The sequence below is a fragment of the Phalacrocorax carbo genome, chromosome 6, assembly GCF_963921805.1.
Source record: "Phalacrocorax carbo chromosome 6, bPhaCar2.1, whole genome shotgun sequence".
Lineage (NCBI taxonomy): Eukaryota > Metazoa > Chordata > Aves > Suliformes > Phalacrocoracidae > Phalacrocorax > Phalacrocorax carbo.
In genome coordinates, this window is record NC_087518.1 from 53,514,356 (window position 1) to 53,531,101 (window position 16,746).

The 16,746-nt window shown below is 40.3% G+C and overlaps 1 long non-coding RNA gene across 2 annotated transcripts; it reads left to right on the forward strand.

Moving 5' to 3' along the window:
• The first annotated feature begins 1,127 nt into the window (after nucleotides 1-1,127).
• Nucleotides 1,128-11,121, forward strand: LOC135313959 (uncharacterized). 2 transcript variants are annotated; one of them, XR_010373463.1, is made up of 2 exons: nucleotides 1,128-1,201; nucleotides 5,829-11,121. It is a non-coding gene; the product is annotated as an uncharacterized LOC135313959 (long non-coding RNA). The 2 variants fall into 2 exon arrangements; XR_010373464.1 differs by having other exon boundaries at nucleotides 8,360-11,121.
• The last annotated feature ends 5,625 nt before the right edge of the window (nucleotides 11,122-16,746 follow it).

Below are 16,746 nucleotides of genomic sequence, written 5' to 3' on the forward strand. Positions count from 1 at the left end.
AGGAATGTAGACTCATGACTGTATTATTTACACATCACCCATAAACATCAGAAAACAAGCTAACTCTTGAACACACCTTCAGCTAGGACTATGAAGAAATAATTTCTTCCCCCTGATATAAAGAATGAAGGTTGAACAAATTCCTATATCCAGGAGATGTTGGATCTGGATGCAATTTTCAGCTGACTGTTGTCTTATGCTCTTACACAAGTGCATTTTCTCCCACCTTTCAGGGAATTTCTTACCCATTTGACTGGGAACAGCTCTAACTTGTGATAAAGACTGTCTTTTGCTGCAGGAAGAATTTAACATGGCCAGAACACAGCATTTGTAATGCTGTTCTTCAGCATGGTGTGTGCAGCTTTAATGTTTAACTGCTCAAATTCTATTTTCAAGGCTTTTAGTACGAATATAAGCAAAAGTTAAAGGCAGACTCTGGCTCACTACACTCTCAACCCTGCACTGAAGTTAATGGTCTCTGTTCACAGAGTTTTACTGGAGCTATATCTAGTACATGCTGACACTAATTTGCTCTTTGAGTAATCACAGTAACTTTAGTGCAAACATGCAAGAATAAAATGGTTCTCAATAGGAATAGGGCTTGAAAATCTGCTCTATCATAGGTACTCTCAGAACATTAAAAAAAGTTCTTTAAGACTTTATTTCAGAAGCCATCCAGTTTCTTAACTGTTCATTTATTTATTTTTTTACAGTAATATCTAAATTAATTTCTTTTTGCTGATCTCTGGAGAAGAGACTAGGAAGATTGTTATTTTATTGGTGTTCAAAGGCAAATGAGTGGGAAAGCAACTTCTGAATTTAATTTTCAAGGAACTCCTGCACTGATTAACAAACAACGCTGGTCTCAAAACTGAAAATGGACATAATTATCCATTTTTTAAAATTCTTCAGGGCAAGAGATGGAATGAAGCCAGAGAGATTCCATGTACATTTTCTACAGTTTTGTCGTTTTGGCTTTCCTTTCCCCTCTGAAAATTTAGTAGTGATTCATTCACAGGGTGAGTTTCTTCTGGGATAAACCGATTGGGTCAGTTTATCCCAGCTGTGTACCTAACCCAATATTTTCAAATTTTTTTACATAGGAAGGTGTTTGTTGATGCTTTCTTCTTATTTTCTTTGAACTGATTACTAGTGCCTGAACCCTGTAATTGAGTGCTTATGCTGCAAAACACACAGAAACGTAAGTATTATCTAGTACCTAATTCAAACACTCCTATTAATTCTCCCAGAATTTCTGGACACTGTGACTCTTAAAATGAAAACTGGAAGAAGTAAAAGCAACTGGAAGTTTGGCATCCTCTTCATTTAAAGATTGATTTAAGACCTTTCGTACAGCTAATAAAACTATTTGTGAGTTTTCTGAAGTTAACGTCAACTTTACCACTCCACTGTACTTGCACACTTATAAATACATGCAACATATAACCCTATAAGGTATAATAAATGTATGCATTTAAACACATACATTTATTTAACTCCTAACTAGTTATACAAACATCCTATAATACTTGCATTCTTGGTCTAGCACCACTGGCAACTTTTCTTCAGTGCAGGTGCCTGTGGCTGCCATCTCACACACAGTTTCCGCAGAACTGCCTATTAACACAGCCAAGCCTCTTAACACAGGATTTTTCTGTGTTTATAAAGCTCAGATCTCTTTCTCAGTGTAACTATTGCTCATAAGCATTAAGGATTTTTTGAAATGCATCCACGTTTAGGCTCTCCAGATAGCTCCTGGGCTTTCCGTAGCAGCAGTGTGCGTGAGCCATTGTTCTAATAGATGATGGCACTGTCATTGTTGAACCTGGAGTCAAAAGATGCTATCATTTTAGGTTGAAGTGTTGATATTAAATAATTCAATGTCTTTCTGGAAGGTAGCAGCCCTATAACCTTTCAGTTCTCCTCACCAACCTTTCTACAAAGAAATGTTGCTAGGAGAAGCCATGGAGGAGTGTGGGAACAGCTCGTCTTCCAGGCATAAAAGTAACCGCTGGTAACAACAAAGGGAAATTATAATATGAGACATACAGCTGTAAAAGAAAATATGCTCTACATGAAAGCACATCAGCAGCTCCATCTGTAAATTTCCACTCACGCAACATGTTGGGAAATGTATAGAAAAAGATAAAAGGGAGTGACAGCAGTGAATGTACCAAGACTTAGGCAATGTCTGAAGAGAGGGTAACAAATTCTCTGTCTTAATGAAGCACGGAAAAGAAACCGATCTCACAGTACAGTTTGAAATGCCAGCCCAATCACCTGGGAAACAAGAAAAAGGTAAAAACAAGCAAACAGTCTATCAGCTCAAGCCTCACAAAGCATTCATGAAATGAAACTACCATAGACTTGTAAGTTGGTGGTTAATAGGCTCTAAAATTATGGAACTGTCTACACTACACATGGACCCATAGGTATGAGCCAACCTTAGCACTGAAGAAGATAATTACAGAAGCAGCAGGTTCAGAGTGTATTGAAATGACAACCATTAAAGGTATTTCTAGAGACATTTCTCTGACTCCAAGGAGCATTTTAGTGATGGGCTTGAAACAAGTTGCTTTTTCATCCTGAAGTTACAGCAAAAGGGAGTTTGTTGCCATTTAATGTGTAAATTGTCTCTTCCTCTCAGGAAGAGTGAGACCTGAGGACAGATCTTCAAAATGGACCTGGGCTGAGCCCATGGACCTTCAGTTGCGAGAAATAAAGCGCCAAGGACCACAATCAAAGGCAAAATAAGGCAGTGTCCTTCTTCAGAAACAGTGGGAAGAATAGTCACTGAAGTTGGCCTGAGCTGCCTGCAATGAAGGTGGCACAAGGGGTGAGGAGAAGACTTTTAGAAACCATATGGAAGGGCAGGTTCAGGGAAGCAGCCGATTTTTCATGAGGGTATTCCCTGACCCTGAGAGATAAGGGGAGGGTATTTTGCTAAAGAGCACGAGGCACACAAAAAGCCGACAACAACTTCAAATTGATCTGGAGAGAGGGAAGAGATGCTGGACTTCCCAGGGAGGAAGCCGTTCGATTTCTCGTCATAGCAGTTTGCCTTCAATGTCACTCATTTCACTCTGGAGCCTTATAAGATCTTCGACCCAAAACAGGTGTTTTTGTCTCACTAATGATACTTAATTGGAAACCTATTGTTTTTACAGAGAGACTCTTAGGTCTCCTCGATAGGCAAATTGAAATAACATGAGGGAAAAAGGGATTTAAACTGAAATACACAGGTGATATTTTGTCCATTTTATTACCTCAGCATTAAGTAGTTTATTTTCGGCTCTCTGTGTTGGGGAAAAATGATTTGGATTTGCCTTTGTAAACAAAGGAAGACAGAGAGGTTTTAAACAATTTAAATAAATACATACCAAAACCAAATGAGAACAATTTGAAGTTACACAATAAAAACCATACATGCACACACACACACACACACACACACACATACACACATATAAGTCTACTTTTCCATTTTGAAGCCCATTTAAAATTCTTCACATAAGAAGGCTGGAGAAGGTGTCTACTTCAGTCTCTTATCTGAAGCCAAGAGCAAGTGTATGATGCAGAAAAAAAGGAACCAAAACTGAACTTTTTTTTTCTTCTTTGATCCCTCCCTGGATCCTTCAGAACAATATAAGCGAGCTTCAGGTATTTTCTTTTTCTTAGTCTTGCACTTCTGGAAGACCCCTGAATTTCATATATTCTGTCTTCCCCAGTTCATTTTTCTTTCTTATCTAGAAAAGTTATTCTAACATCTCTTTCCATTTCCAGCCTGTCCCTTGCTTTGTGGCACTATAGATATGGTGACTCTGGCCCAAATTCAAAGCTGAATGAGAAGCTCAGTGCAACAATGCCCTTCAGACAGTTCCTTGATCTCTTAAAAAGCCCATGCTGCTGTTTTTTAAACCTCTCACTAATTTACGTTGCTTCATGGGGACTTAAACTGTACTAACTATGAAGAAGATTGAATAAAACTGGAGAGAGATGAGTACTCCTCTTAGCTGTCCAGAGAATGGAAAGAGACCTCAATTTAAACCATACTTAAGGTGCTGTTGCCTCTTCATGTGGTGCCTGGACTATGCCACTGTGACAGCAAGTTTGGCATTGACCTTGCCCCTTCCCTCCTTTACGCACTCACACTAAGATGCGGGAGGCACTGTCTTCCTCAAGTGCTCACGAAATTAGTCTTGTGTTTACTATAGGTGTTGCTAATAAACAATAATCAAAAAAAGCCCCACAAAATCCCAACCAAACAACCCCAAAATACCAGAGTTATTTGTATAAAGTGTTCTCTGTCTTGTGTGTACGCTATGCTGATTACCATGTATGCTAATGGTTGCCATAGGCACTCTAAAAGTGAAAAAACCCAGCTTCACCTCAGTGTTACAGCATAAGGGATAAAGAGAAAGAGAGAAACAGCAAATATGTAAGAAGGCAGTCACTTGGTGGGAAGAATGTGCTCCAAGCAGGGATGCAAGGGGAGAGAAAAGAATGTTGACTTATGAGCTCCACTCATACAAATAAATGTTACTGTTTGCTTGTGAAATACAAGAGATAACAGCACTTAATGTATATCTGCTTGAAGGAGGTTAACAGGGGTGCCGTCTCTCTCCACATTTCTCTTTTTTACTGTATTTCATTAGGTAAGAACTCTCCATCAACAATTTATCTTAACCCTATTAACAATCTCCAACAACAGTTTTCACTCCAGCTTTGCTTCCCCCAAATCCTTATGATCAAGAAAGACACAGTTCACAGTTTTCTCTTCCCCAATTTTATCCAGGTTTGGTTGGTGTTTTTGTTGGCTTTTTTTTTTTTTTTTAAATGAAAGCCTGCAGTATGTAATGAACGATTGCTGCCAGGAGCACACTGCAAAGTGTCTATGTGACGATTATGTGAGAGGTTCATAGTCCTTCACGTTCCATAGTACAGAAGTGAGCCTTTGGGGCACCTCAAAAAGTTTTAAAACACTTGATTTCATTCAGGGAAGAATCAAAGAGTTTCACCAGAAGAAATTGTCTTTACACACATAAAAAATGAAGGTTTCTAAAGGGATCTTTTAGTCAGATGACAGGAAACCTGCATTTTGTAATACCGCAGGGGTTCTTTTAATAAGTCACTGAAAAGTTCCATTTGACAAGTTAAACCTTGAATTTTTTTTCATACTTATTATAGCCAAGGAGGTGCTAACCTAATACAATGGGCAAAGGAGTGTTATCACAATACAATAGACCAGACAGAGTTAGTACAATACTGGGCAATAAGGGATCTCACTATAATGAGTGAGAGAAGCAGTGTCTGCAACATAAGAAGTATGCTTCAGAAAAGAGAAAAAAAAATGTGTTTGGTTTGTTACTGGTCATTTTGTAGCTGCAATTGTTACCCAATGCAGTGACCTCAAGACGCTTAAGTCTTCTTTTAAAAGTGGAATGATCATTTCAAAGGTTCACAGGCCAAAAGGGACCATTATGGTACCTAAACTACGGACCTCGGTAACACAGGCTATAAATTTTTGCACAGTGTTGCCTCTATCTAACCTGATAATTTGGAGTTACACCAGTGGTGTTAGGCTGGAGCTTAGTTTGGCCCTCTAGATTGCTCACATCGGTGTGCTGTGAGGACTATGGGAGTATTTAGAGGACGAGATGAGATAGTTACTCCTGGCTTCCATTTAACTATATTTGACGAAAAGTTGCATAAAATAAGCCTGAAACCACTTATTTTTTTTTCTGTACTTTTTTTGGTATCTGTTTCCATGATTTTTATTATATTCTTGGCCCTCAAGTCACTTGCTTCCATTTATATTCACTTCCCAGATCATGCTCAAATTTCAAGGACCACTAGCTTTGGCATCAGGATAGTCCTGTAGAAAATACAAAGGGCGTTTTGCTAGAAGAACATTCCCATCCACCACATCACTCTAAAGCACAATGCAGGCAAAGGATACTCAGAAGAAATCTGTACAATGTGCTATATGTAAATCTCCACAGGTATTCAGCGAACTACACTCTGCAAATTTATGTGACCTACTTTTTCAGATTGTTTAGTACCTAATCGTGTCCTTGCTGCCAATCAAATGGCAACTGCAAATATAATATATGTTCTTGATCTGGGAAGAATAGAATGATCTATGGATAACTTGAATAAAACTTGGGCAAGGTGCAGGAGAAAATGACATGGGTATGAGTTAGAAAATATACAACACAGCTGTATGAATGCTTGGCTGGGGAAAAAGTACCGGTCACTCACTTGGTAAGTGGCCAGAATGAAATATGTGGGGTAGAATGGTGACATTAAGCATAACTGTCATATACAGAGATAAAATTTGGATCACTTACGTATGCATATGACAAGCATCTGAAAGTCCAACACCCTTCCTGATTACCAAGAAGCTCTAATACAAAACTTCATACAAACAGTGATACAGTGATATGCTTAAAAATACCTGTCAGCAATCATAATGGAGGTATTAAAAGACATGTAGATGAGATGCTTAGGGGCATGGTTTAGTGGTAGACTTGGCAGTGTTGCATTAGTGGTTGGACTTGATGATCTTAAGGGTCTTTTCCAACCTAAATGATTCTATGATTCTATGTATGACGCACTAACTTTTCTGAGGTAGGTATGAAAAAGAGGCAAGCAAAGTATATTGGAGTTACTTGGTGCAGCTCAGTTTAAGGAGGAATGCACTCACTTCAGGACCATTTTTTTTTTTAAACATTTTTAATAGTTTAGTACTGAGGAAAAAGGACATTCTCATCTAGCACAGAAAAGCCGTAGTGGATTTTAAACATGACAAACACGACAAACACAGCAAAGTTACAAACATTACTAGAATGAAACATTTTACCTTCAGTAAGATCCAATTTACAGGTACTAAGAAAAAGAGACTGTGAAATATTTTTGTGTTCCAATTGCTAAATAGCTTGCAGGAGTCAGAAAGCTTGGTTTTGTGGTTGAGGCAGTGGATACAGTCTGAGAAGAACTGGTTTCAATTTATGGTTCCATGTTGCTCTTGGAGCAAATCACTCTTAATACAAAATGTGGATAGTATGTCATGCCTATTGGACTATAAAAGTTTTAAGGCAGGGAAAATCTCTCACTAGGTGAAGAGTCGGCATCTACCTCAAAGAAATATCTATCTTGACTGAGAGGCCGAGGTATCCTTATATTAGAAATACTGATCAATAACAAAAACAGATATTGCTGTCTCTTCCCAGCCTCCCCTGGTTGCTGGAGCTTATCTCAGATGTGAGACTGGGTACACAGATTTTCTTCTGCACTTAGCTTTGTTGTGGTGCTGGGGGCAGTCAGCTCTTTCTTGTTGAGGGTCAGGAAGGCTGGCAAAGAAGAAAATGAATGAAATGAAAGAGGTGAGGGAAAACAGAAAGGAGGAACTGATGGAAGAAAATGAGCTGCCAAAGATATTCTGGTGGGCAGATGGTGAAAAGCAGTTGCTTCAGAAGACCACTGTTGAGACCAGGTAGTGATGGCTGAACTAATGCTATTGAAACAGAAGACAGGCTGCTGGCAAAACAGAGGCAAAGGCACATGTGAATTACACGTGCTGTATGAAAAGCATTTCCTTGTCCACATGTTTATAAGACAGAAACATGGGCTTTCCAGGTCTTTTTTGCTTAGTGTCAGTAAGGATCGGTGCTTATCCCAAGAGATTTCCACTTTGTAGTCTGGCACTAGCTAGAATAGAAAGTTCTCAGGGAATTAGAGATTGATGTTTTCACCTCAAAAATAAACCAAGCATAGGGGTAATGATTAAGGGGAAAAAAACCCCTGATTATATAGTCAAGTATCCACAGTTCAGAAACAGGGTACAAAGAATAAGAAACAGCAAGGACGAGAGCGCCAAGTCTTTTTTTCTAGCCAGCACTCAGTGTAAAAACTAACCCTTGCTCTGAATTATCTTCTCCTTGTTCCTGTGTTTGATACTTCATGCAGTCCCCACCATCCTACTTTTCTTATCCTTTCTTTTCAAAAGCCCCTGCGTCCACAACACCGCTGCGCCTTGCTTTAGGACATAACCTAGCACTTCGGATGAAGGCTAATGGTTTCAATAGACATATATGCTTTTTCTTCAGAATGGAGAGGGCATAGGTTAGAGAATGAGCTGCCCCCTCTTTATCAGCCTTATTCTCTTCCTTCTCTAAGGGATAGTTGGGGTATAATGTGGTGGGAAGACATGTTACAGATGGATAAAACATGGTGAGAAGTTGGTTTTATCTGCCTCAAATTAGACATGGAGATAGAAAGGACAGCAGTTTCTGGATATTAGAAGGAAGGGTTGTTTGGCAAGGGTTTTGAAACTCAGTCATATTTTTTTGTTTAACAGCTTACAAGATCGTGTATTATAAGACTGAGTGAGTGTTTATGATCTGTGCTGGAAAAGGACTATGGGATGAAGGTTGATGGTGAAAGTGGTTTCAGTTTATGTCTGAAAAGGCTGGCAGGGATGAAGAAGGCACTGTTTGGCTTGGCCCTTAATCCTGGAGAACTGGACACCGACCACCCTACTTCTGCTCCGTGGCTCCTCCTGGGGCAGAACAATAGTCGCTACCATTTCACCGTGAGAGTTCAGCACAGAGTAATTACTGCACTCCCATGTTTTTGGAGGAACAGAGCAACTTCCTTCAGTTTATACAAGCGTATGCATTTATTGCTAAGGGAATCTAGCTTCCCATTAAGTGACTCTCAACTCAGATGGCTCCGATTGTTCTGTCTTAAAGATGTGAGACGTGCTTTTTTTGTGAAAGCATGTAGAAAAAGACCTATACTACCAAAGACAACTTTTCTTGCTTCTTACCCTTTAAAGGCTTTGCAAAATGTTCCTATTTAATAACAGTTATCTTTATGTAGTAGTTGAATCTTTTCATAAGCTAATAGTTGTAAAGCACTGTCTACTTTGCTTAATGATACTATTTTCCTAATATAAAACAGGGCTAATGGGTGTCAAATGTGAAAGCAATATTCCTGCAATTTATCACTTAAGCCTTCTTTCACTCTTTTGGGGTGAATTGTTGTATTTTTAAAGGGAAATTGATTGCCTTGAGTGAATTCTTTTATTCTTCTACATTAACAATTCATGAATGAAGCCAATAGCTGCAACACAATCTTCAGTTCCTTGTCCCACCAATAACCTCAGCTGTGTCCTGGAGGGTAAACTCACACTGCATCAATCAACAGTCTTCGTGGTCTGCAGCATAGCCATGTGAACTGTGGCTTAAACTATGTTCTCGTTTGCTCCCTTGACTTCTGGCAGTTGGGAACTGCACAAAAAAAATGAATTAACTGTTACAAAGTTTCCTGGCATGCTGTACTTTACATGATTGGAAAGTTACTTTACTAGAAAGAACAAAGAATATAGACATTTACTCTGAGGTTTAGAACCAAATGCCAACAGTCAAATGATCCTTGTGCACCTTTCTTCTCTGCTCTGCCCCTCTCCCTGCCATTGTTAAACGTTGGGCTAGCCCAGTTAAAAAGGTTCTGGGAGACCAAAGAGATGCCAGTTAAGGGACATTTAGAACTACTTATTTAAAAAAACAAAGAGCGCAGAAAACCCAACCCCCAAACAGCACTATAAAACTGAACGGGGAAAGGCAAGGAGGCCAGCAATTTAAGCGTCCATTAAGATTGCACCTGCAAATGAGTTCATTCATTTCTTTCCATGAGCAAACCCAGTGTTTCTATTCCCAAATGAGAAATAAACATACAACGTTGGGCAGGCAGACATCCAAATGCCCAGACTTAGTGTAACTCTGTGCCTACAAAACTCATATGTAGAAAATGGAAGCTGTTAATGTGTACTTCAGCTTAACTTGTAAAGCCAGAGCTGTTGTGGAGGTAAAATGATCAAAGTGTGGTGTAATGGCTGACTTTGAGTCACTGGTAAAACTTATCTCTGGCATGTCCCTCTCCTTGCCGCTGCTGGCTCCTCTCTTGAAAGCCACCTGTCTTTAAGCACATTCTCCTTCTTTACCAGCTTTTTTTTTGGCTCAGTCTCCACATAAGCATGTGTATGCATGTGCCTTTTGCTGTTGTGGCTCCTCTCCAGCCAAATTTGTTGTCTCTGTATGCTGCAACCCATACCCACACGCCCACATACAGCTCCTGCACTGGGGAGCTGCTGGTCTGCACACCCAGGCTGTGCTGGAGCAGGCTTCTCCCAGCAGTAACACCTTTGACTTTATGGACACCTGAGCGCATTTACATGTTCGGCAAAGCATCACAAGCGTCACCTCGTAAGAGGTCACTTCTAAAATGTGGGGCTGATTTTCAGCTCATTTCTACTAGATCTGTACTAATTTAAACCTGCCATTTAGCATGTGTCTTAAAAAAGAGACACACATATGTACATCCACAAGCTATTTATGATTTTTTCATAATAATTTTCATTATTTTTCTGTATTCCCTTATATATGCTGCTAACTCTTTTCATCACACCCATTTCTAGCTCAGTTTCATCATGGCACTTGGCATGGCTGGTTATACCCTTCTGTACAGCAAAAAAACCCCCAAACTTCTGGTTTACAAAAAAATAAAGATAAAAATCCGAATGTCTTTAATTAGGGAAAACATTGTTTTGGTGACCAAACCCCAGTGAAACTTGGCAAACTGTTACTTTATTTTCTCAGGAAAACAACAAATGAAGACGCATATAAATAGTCCACCCTTGTCATTGAAACTATATTTAAGAGGCGCTGCTGTGGCTTCAGTTCTGAAGCGTTTGACCTCCTTAGGATAGAGCAGATACAAAAGATTTTTATTTGTTTGCAGATTGTAAGATAACAAGCAATGCATCTGAAAATACACACCCAAGATGACTCTTCTTACAAATGATCTTGGGAAATAGGAACGGGTACAAGAAAAGAAAAAAAAAAGAGGCAGAGAAAAGAATGACAGAGGTGCAGGTTCTACGAATAAAGAGCTAAGAAAAGACCTGTGGAAATAATTGATTTTTCTGTTCACCACTGACATTTCTTAAAAATCCCCGAGTAATCTGATGTCTACCTGAACCTAGTATTATTTTTTTTTTTTCCAGAAGTATCCACAATTGAAACAAAAATTGCTTGGGGTTAAATAAAAATTTTTAATTTTATTTGAATTGAGTTTTAACTTTCATTTGAGGTATTTTTTGAGACTGTAAAAAAGTAAAATAAGAACTTGAAAACAAAGGATTTGATTCACAGGGACTTAAGCAGCACTGCTAAAACAGAAGAAGAGAAGAACAAGTAATGATGGTCCCTTTCACAAAATGGAGCAGGAGCAACGCTTGGGATGTGGAAAACTCAGGCTCAGATTTCACCTCCACCAAAGCTGCAGTACAGACATTAACGTAGCTCTTCTTTCCTATCCTCACGTAATTTATTCAGAAAAACATTCAATAAGATTTTGATTACATGTTCAGTATTCAGCCTGTAACAAAATAATGATTATAGAGCCCAGCTGAGATAAGGGTCCTGTGTACACCAGACAGCGTTAAAGAGGTGACCTTACTCCACGTAATGGAGAGGGAAGATCTGCATTCTGTTCTTCAGCTGTGGCAATATACAGAAAGGCTAAAGGTTTCTTGTTTTTTTCAAAGCAACCCTTGGAAACTGAAGTCAGAAATCCTGAGTGCTGATTCAGTGACTTTTCTGAAAAATATTCCCCAAGACATGCTATAAAGACTCTCTCTTATGTCCCTCCACCCCTTTGCTCCATGAACTCATAGCGCTGAGACTCCAGGACCGCTCCGACCAGATAACCTGGATTGACAAAACATTTTACATGGACAAGGGCAAGGTAAACTTCCCCAGACTAGTCTGCAGTGTCATAAATGTTTGCAGGATTGACCGTTCCCTCCAGAGGCAGCCTCATGCTTGACAGTCCTTGCTGCATTCAAATGAAGTCACTCCACAACACAATCAAGTGCATGCGCTGTGGTGTGACCTCCTGCTTGGTGACATCCATCAGCGAAATGTTCTCTGGGAGCGGCTGTCTGAAGATCATCTCGTACATGAATTTTTACTCTGATTTCACTAAAGCCCAATCAATAAGGGCACATAGCTTTAGTGTTCTCATATACTTGCTCTGTGAATAAGGTAGATGAAATATTTGCGCAGACTTCTGTGATTCATTTTGAAGGGCCTGACCAGAAATTGGAACGTGTCAGGAGCTGGAAGGAGGGGACTACTGACAAGCAGCATTGCATGCATATGAACTGCAAAATCCTCCCTTCTGGGTAGAGTGAAAGGAAAATCAAGCCAAATATGAAAGAGTACTTAGAAAAAATTTTGAAAGATTCATTTGGCCTAAGTTAGTATTGTACTCTCTGACGCCGGGCCTTGCTGAGTCTGTAATTCTGATTAAATTAAAGGAGCAGTATAGACAGGTGTTCAAATATCAGTATATTTTTGTATACCCAGTATTTGTATATCCTGGCTATACCTATATTTGCATAGGAACTTGTGAAAAAGATTCTCTGGGCAAAATACTTGTAAGTATATTATGGGGGAATTTTGGTTTTCCTGCAAAAAGTAAAACCATAAACCAGCCCAATTACTTTTTAATTATGGAAAGGTTAAGTTGCAAGTGGAAACAATTGCTCACTTTGTATTCTAATAAGAAAACTTATTTTCTTGAAGCAGACCAAACAAAAGTGCAAGTAGCTGTTTCAAAACAAAAGGATATTTCTCTTTGCTTAAGTGCGTCATTAAGCTCCGGGCTCCTTTTCACAAAGTGTCCTGGCTATTGAAAAATTAACATGGCTAATTGGAAAGCTTCTGAAACAAATAGCCATTAAGGTCATACCTGGATCAAAAAACGACCCAGTGCCCCTGGTGGCAGCACAGAAAATATCATATATGCTTGTTATGTGCTGAAGTTCATTCTTAGGTATTGTCTTTTAGTCACTCTCACAGACAGGACATGTGGCTTTGTGAATAAGAATAGCAGTGCCTACGTGAGGCAGCAGGGTTATTATTCCTAAACATTAGGTTATTGTTCTTAAAACATTCTTCTGCTGAAAAGCAATGCGACAAGATAAAAACAATACTAGTATGCTCAGAAGAAACAACAATTTTAGCTTTGTTTTTCTTTTTAAAATCAACTCTGGGAAATGGAGAGGCAATTTTGCAAAAGAGCTCTTGTTCATTTTAAAAATCAAGCAGGGTATTATGTTTTGCTTTGCAAGGGTTTACACGGGACTGAAGACACAAAATGGCTAAGAGCAGAGACCAGAGCATTTAAAATGAGCTATTCAGATGTTTACTAAACAGATACACGTCTTGCATCAGGGACAGCTGATAGTAACCCTTTGCCTCCTCCAGGTTTTTGATTCTGATAAAAGTGTGGGTAAAAGATAAACATATCTGCTCGTGTTTATTACTGTTCTAGTGAGAGAAAGAAATGTGATTAAAACAGTAATTTACTTTCCAGCTACAGAAGTTATATGGTAGTCTTCGGTGTTCAATAAGAGATTGTTGTGTGATCTCAAGCATTAAGACTCATGGGTGCCCTGTCTTAAAATCCTCCATCTTCTCACCAGTTCTCTTAATTTTTGCTCCTATCTTAGTCCCTAACTCCTTTTCCAGCTGTCCACAATTATAAAGATAAATGATTTCAATATGATGCAAAAGAGTAAACAAACCCTTACCCTGCAATTGTTCTAGGCACTGTGGAAGAACAAATAATCATTTTGACAGGTAGACAGGAGACAGGTCAAAGTGATCTGCTGAAAGTCTGCCTTCAAGAAAGGTCAGCAATGTAAAGCTTCTTTCTCCTTTTATTTCTTGCACCTCTTTGTTTTCTTTCCTTCCCCCTCCCCACTAAATTTCAGGGTGACCCAACAGCATTAACAGATATTGAGCTAAAATAATCAGTGACTTTGTTCATAGAAAACCAGTTCGTTTCTTAGGCAGGTGTTGCAGAAGTATATAATCTTTTCTGTATTTTTTTAAATAGTTCTATGAGATCCCCTTGCTTTTGCATAATGATACAAAAAGCCACTGCCATGGTATACAAAAATTACAACAAAATACACTCTGAACAGTAACTTCTTAGAGGGAGGGTAATAAGTAACTTTCCTCTAAGATGAAAAGTTTGGACATGGGGATGGGAGAAGACCAGTTCACCAACTTTTTCTTTCTGCTTCTCACTATTGCAAGAAGGGCTCCTGTGCTGTTAAAACAAGTTACATACTTTGAAATAATAATCCAAGCCCTAAAATATGGAGCTTGAAAAAATAAAATGCTGCAAAATATTTATAGAGACTTAGAAATATATTACACATATATCTTTATATGAATAATGAATTTTTTATTCTTTTTAAGTAGTTCCTGTCTCTTTTTCTGAAAATTCATTCGTGTTCTCAAGCTTTTGCCCTCCCCCAGGCTATGAAGATTAGATTTTTCCTCCCTCTACTGGCAGCTGGCACCATGCTGCAATAATTGCTTTCCAGGAGCTGGCCTTTTCGAGCTGGTATGTGGCCAGCCGTATCCTGATCTGGGGACAAGGGGCAGTTGGGACACTTGATTCTGGCACTCATGGCCTTGTGTGATTCGTGGGGGGGATTGTGGTGGGAGCTGTGACAGGGAAGAGGCAGTTCCTGGCCGCAGCGTCCCGGGAGCAGGGCGGTGGATGGAGGTGCTGCCGCCCCTCCAACGGGGGCTGCCACGTGGGGAATGGAGGCGGCAGGGAGCACTGATGGCCAAGCGCTGGGCACAAACCTGACACAGCCTTGGTCTGTTTCCTTGTGTATGGAGATGGGTTTCAGGAGGCATCACCAACCCTCCTTGGAGACCTTTGTATTCTGGTAGCCCTCAACTATACATTTGCTTGTGGTGTTGTTTCTCATGCAAGCTGGCTTAAACTAACAAGGGTAATTCTAGGACAAGCTACAATTACAATTTCTTTATGCTGTGTAGACATGACCTTTGACTATTTGATTGCAACTGGCTTTGGATCAGGGCCCACAGCCAAAGCTGTGTCGCTAGCATAGCATGCAACACTCTCTGCAGAGCCTCCGAGTATAAGCCATCACCTCTCTGATCTAAAATACACGTAATTGCAATGAGCTGGGAGATCCTCCAGCATTTCACAGCATATAGAAGAGATTTATTAACAAAGATTTTCTGTTTGCAAATACAGAAATACACAGACAGCCAAATTCTTAGCTTGCGTGAAGCTTAATGTGTGTGGAAGGGATGAAACGCTGGGGGTTGTGTGCGTGCATGGGGACACACTGTTTCCGTGTGCCACTTGGTAGTTCCATGAGGATAGATTTATGAAGGAGCTGGAAAAACCTGACAAGATGTTTGTGGCTTTACTTGGGCATCCCACATGCTGTTGCTAGATAAATTTTGGTCCTGCCTTTTACATACAGAGTGATGGGAAATTCTTATTAGTAATTCATACATATGCCAGAATTACAGTTCTGAATTTGTGGAAGAATCGTAGCTAAGACCAGTTCAGCAATCAGAGAAATATGAGGGGTGCATCAGCATCTCAGCTTTAGGTGCAACATAGGGCTGTCTGCATCAGTAAGACTTTGACTTCAGCTCTTCTACACTGTGCAAGATGGGGAGCAGCGTATTCTGGCTCTAATGACATAGGGGGTCTGTCAGAGGAGCACTGCAGCTACCAGTGCCTTGAATAGCATAGAATCTATCAGCATCAAAAAAACCAAACCCAAAAATTTCTCTCAAAAGCAGCCGCCCTGTCAACCCCTACATAATCTGATTTATCTGTCACACACGCTTTGTAAAAGCATCAAACCATTAATTTCAACAGGGTCAACTTCACACTCACTAAAAAGGGAACGGGACACAACGAATAGGTTTTGGTCAGGCACGGTACAATATTTATGACCTTTTTTCCCCACTACAGTTATGCTACGAATGTATTTTGTGTGAGCAGATCTCATTAGACAAGCAGGCGTTTGCAAAACATTGCAAATGCAACAGAGTATAATGAGTACACTTCCAGAGAGGATATTCTAGTACCCTCCAGGCCTTGATTGGGCAGCTCATTTAAACATCAGGTTAAATCCTGTTTAAGTGAAGTGCCTTACAGAAGTTTTTCAGCAGTGCTCCTAATGGATGCGAAAAAAATGATGGGAAACAGAATAAAGTCAGTTCTCATTTTCTTTCCCTTTTTCAGCTAACCACCCTAAGAAACCTTACTCATTTTTTTTATTTTCCAGACACATGAATCCTGCATGGGTGGCTATTTATTTCCCTCTCCCGTGGTGTTGTGTGCCCCGATGCTACACCACCACCACTTTCTTGTATGAGCTTTTTGTGCCTCCGGCTGCATGGGACCAAAACCCCATGTCCCCTCTGGCTTCCCGTTCACCTTGGGCAGGGGTTTTCTGGCAGTCCAGCTGTTTCCAGCTGTGGCAGCCGGGGCGGGCTCGGCGGGCCCCGGGAGCGGGGGTCCCCCGGCAGGTGGCACTCGGGCTCCGCCGCCCCGGCCCGGCCCGGCGGGCAGCAAGGCAGGGGTGTTTGCAAACACGTATTTCATTCCCTGGGATCGAGGCAAAGAGGAGCTTTCTGTGCTTAAATTATTAGCAGCATCTGTTGTGAGCACAGTTTTGTCGTTCAGGGGAAGCCGGGACAGCCCGAGGTGGGTGCGCGGCCGGAGGGGCTGCAAGGTGCACCCCTCCTGGAAGGAGCCGGGGCTTATGTCTGAGCATATGTGATATCACAGCAAACCATCATGGAAGCAGAATTTAAAACG